The 4516-nt window shown below is 42.0% G+C and overlaps 1 non-coding gene across 1 annotated transcript; it reads left to right on the forward strand.

Moving 5' to 3' along the window:
- The first annotated feature begins 3076 nt into the window (after positions 1-3076).
- On the forward strand, positions 3077-3183 carry LOC141662460 (small nucleolar RNA R71). Its single transcript, XR_012550576.1, has one exon. It is a non-coding gene; the product is annotated as a small nucleolar RNA R71 (small nucleolar RNA).
- The last annotated feature ends 1333 nt before the right edge of the window (positions 3184-4516 follow it).

The following is a 4516-nucleotide window of genomic DNA, read 5'->3' on the forward strand; positions in this document are numbered from 1 at the left end:
ATGAAAGAGATTATTCTTGCGCTGCCCAAGAACTGCACCTACCGCATAATCACTCGCATCACACATCATCTCAAAAGGTTCTGTCCAATCCGGTGCTGTAATAACTGGCGCAGTGATTAAACTCTTCTTAAGAGTCTTGAATGCCGTCAAACATTCATCATCAAATTTGAAAGGCACATCTTTCTCAAGCAAGTTGCACAACGGCTTAGATATCTTCGAAAAGTCCTTGATGAACCGCCGATAAAAACCCGGATGACCAAGAAAATTACGGATTCCTTTCACAGAAATAGGTGGTGGAAGATTTTCAATGACTCCCACCTTGGATTTATCCACCTCAAGACCCTTGCTAGAGACCTTATGCCCAAGAATTATGCCTTCACGCACCATAAAATGACATTTTTCCCAATTGAGCACCAAATTAGTTTCCACACATCTTTTGAGCACGGCACGAAGATTATTCAAACATTCATCATACGAATGTCCAAAGACGGAGAAGTCGTCCATGAACACCTCAACATTATTTCCAATCATGTCAGAGAATATAGCCATCATACATCTCTGAAAAGTGGCCGGTGCGCCACATAACCCAAACGAAATTCTGCGAAAAGCAAATGTGCCAAATGGACAAGTGAAGGTAGTCTTTTCTTGATCCTCTGGTGCAATACAAATCTGATTATACCCGGAGTAACCATCCAGAAGACAATAATACTCATGACCAGCCAACCTGTCAAGCATCTGATCAATAAATGGAAGAGGGAAGTGATCCTTCCTCGTGGCCTTGTTCAACTTTCGGTAGTCCATGCATACTCTCCATCCTGTAACTGTTCGAGTGGGAATGAGCTCATTCTTCTCATTTGCTACCACAGTGATACCTCCTTTCTTAGACACACATTGCACGGGGCTCACCCAAGAACTATCAGAAATAGGATAAATGATGCCTGCATCCAGACATTTTAGAATTTCTTTCTTCACCACCTCCTTCATGATAGGATTAAGTCTGCGATGTTGCTCAACAGTTGGCTTACTACCCTCCTCTAGCAGAATCTTATGCATGCAATATGAAGGGCTGATCCCTTTGATGTCTGCTATGGTCCATCCAATAGCTGATTTGAATTCTCTCAAAATCCTTAAGAGCTTGTCCTCCTCACTACCTGAAAGGTCAGATGCAATAATAACAGGTAAAGTAGATGCATCACCTAAAAAAGCATACCTCAAATGTTCAGGTAATGGCTTAAGCTCCAAGGTAGGTGCTTCCTCAATTGATGGTTTGAGCTTTCCTTCAGCATTCTTGAGGTCAGAAGTACCAAGAGATTCAAACGGCATGTCCAGCTTTCGCCTCCAGGGAGAAGCATTAAGATATTGTAATTGCTCGTTGCCATCTTCATCATCACTGTCGAAATCCCCCACTAAGGCCTTTTCTAATGCATCAGACATTAGCATATGATCGAGTTCTGAAGTAACCGTAGAATCAATCACATCCACTTTTAAGCACTCCTCATCTTCTGTAGGAAATTTCATTGCTTTGAATACATTGAAGGTCACATCCTGATCCTGCACCCGCATAGTAAGTTCACCTTTCTACACATCTATCAAGGTACGGCTAGTAGCCAAGAAAGGTCTTCCCAAGATTATGGGAATCTTCTTATCTTCCTCGAAATCCAGAATAACAAAGTCTGCAGGAAAGAAGAGCTTATCCACCTTGACTAGCACATCCTCCACTATGCCCCTTGGGTAAGTAATAGAACGATCAGCCAATTGTAGAGACATGTAGGTGGGTTTTGGATCAGGCAAATCCAATTTTTTAAAGATCGACAACGGCATCAGATTGATGCTTGCTCCCAAATCACAAAGGCACTTGTCAAACGACAACTTGCCAATGGTGCAAGGAATGGTGAAGCTACCTGGATCTTTAAGCTTTGGAGGTAACTTTTGCTGCAGCACAGCACTGCATTCTTCCGTTAGAGCAACGGTCTCAAGGTCCTCCAGTTTCCCCTTCCTTGAAAGAATACTCTTCATAAACTTCGCATAACTAGGCATTTGCTCCAGAGCCTCAGCGAAAGGTATATTGATGTGAAGTTTCTTGAACACCTCCAAAAACTTACCGAACTGCTTATCCAGCTTTTGTTGTTGCAATCTCTTAGGAAAATGTGGTGGAGGATAGAGCTGTTTCTCCCATGTATTACCCTCAGGCAGAGTGTGTTCAACAGTAGTCTTCCTTGGTTCCGCCGCTTTCTCCTTTTGCATAGCTTCTTCATCTCCAACTTCAGCTTCTCCTTCTTTTGCCTTTTCAGCATCAACAACTTTCCCAGACCTTAAGGTAATAGCCTTGACTTGCTCTTTAGCTTCCTTCCTGCCTGGTACTTCCATGTCACTGGAAAGTGTTCCAGGTTGATGATTGAACAATGCATTAGCTATTTGACCGATTTGATTTTCCAAGGTCTTGATAGAGACCGCCTGACTCTTGCACAATAGCTTAAGTTCCTCAAAATCAGCACTAGTGGGTGCATCTGCACTTCCCTGTTGAGGATATGATTGCCTTTGAGCATACTGCTGTGGTTGCTGGAATCCAGGTGGATTGAACTGTTTACTCACACCTTGCTAATATGGTGGCTGAATAGCATTTGGATTATTACCCCAGCTGAAATTTGGATGATTTTTGTTGTTAGGATGATAAGTAGCTGGCACAGGCTGCTGTTGTCGCTGATAATTGTTCACATACTGAACAGATTCGTTGACAAGAGAACACTGATCCGTAGCATGAGAACCTGTACAAAGCTCACAGACCATAGCTATTTGATTGACTCCGTAGGTAGCTAGAGAATCGACCTTCATAGACAGCGCTTGGGGCTGCGCTGCAATAGCGGTGGCTGCACCGACTTCCAGAATACCTGCTACCTTCCCAAGCATCATCCTCTGAGTGGGGTTTTGATGCTCATTTGCAGCCATAGTCTCGATAAGATTATAAGCCTCAGTATAGCTTTTAGCCCACAAGGCGCCTCCAGCTGCTGCATCGAGCATTGGCCGAGATTGAGCCCCCAAACCATTATAGAAACTAGTGATCACCATCCAATCGGGCATTCCATGATGTGGACACTTTCTCAATATTTCCTTGAAGCATTCCCAAGCTTCGCACATAGATTTTGTAGATTGCTGTGCGAACTGAGTAAGAGCACTCCTCATAGCAGCAGTCTTTGCCATTGGATAAAACTTCACCAGAAACTTTTGCGCAAGATCTTGCCAAGTAGTGATGGACCCAGCTGGTTCAGAATGTAACCAGTCCTTAGCTTTGTCCCTCAGTGAGAATGGGAAAAGCCTCAGCTTGATAGCCTCATCAGTCACGCCATTATATTTGAAAGTACTGCAGATCTCGACAAAATTCCTTATGTGCATGTTAGGGTCTTCAGTCGCAGCTCCTCCAAAAGAAACAGAATTCTGCACCATCTGAATAGTGCCCGACTTGATTTCAAAGGTGTAGCTTGAATAGCCGGATGAAGAATGCTTGACTGAATGTCATCAATTTTAGGCCGAGAAAAGTCCATAAGAGCTGGATCGGCCGGAACAATACGATCACCCATGATTACTGGTTCTTTCTGCTCACTTCCTGAATCCGAATCTTCAAAATCTATCTTCTCCGGAATACCAAGAACTTCGTCTGTCTGCTCAGTTGTATCTAAAGTCCTCTTGCGAGTACGAGAACGAGTTTGCATAAACGCTGGCTAAAGTACCTGAAACACAACCGGAAACAATAAGTAACACGTCTTAATCACTGAGTCCTAACGACCAATGATGGTAAGTACATAAACTGAACAAATACGCCGAGTCCCCGGCAGCGGCGCCAAAAACTTGTTAGGGCGAAAACACGCGCTAATATTCACGCAAGTATACGCGTTCGCAAGTAATATAGAATACTTTCTAGTTCGTTCCCACAGAGACTCAGACTAATTATGTTCACTTAAACTCACTCACCAATGTATGTTTACTTCTCAATGTTAAGACAATAACACTTGGAATAATATTAACTAATTATGAACTATAATTAACTACTAAATTTAACCACTTAATTAACACTTCGAATTAACAATATTAAAACACTCATGAGATCACAACTTCATTACTACTTCCTTCAATAGTTATTGTTATTACCCTTAGCATGCAATAGTGATGATATTAATCGAATAACACGAAACTGATAAAAGCCAACTTTCATTGTAATAATATCATTCTACCAAACATCCACAATTAAGATAGAAGTTGAATAGGCCTCAATTATGTTGAGTCCCTATATGTCTACAGAAATTGATAACATAATGATTTAAGCACAAGTTATTCCTTTTGATTACATATGGTGAATAAAACAGTTAGAGTTACCCACTAATCATGCAACATCATACATGAACCTATGCTAGCATGGCAAGTTCTAAATATCGAGATCCACCGTCGCTTCATAAGAGATTAACACCCTATCTTATATGTTCGTGACGCACATAAGACGAATACGCACAACCAATACTAGATA

Source organism: Apium graveolens, chromosome 5 (genome assembly GCF_009905375.1).
Source record: "Apium graveolens cultivar Ventura chromosome 5, ASM990537v1, whole genome shotgun sequence".
NCBI classification, from domain to species: Eukaryota; Viridiplantae; Streptophyta; class Magnoliopsida; order Apiales; family Apiaceae; genus Apium; species Apium graveolens.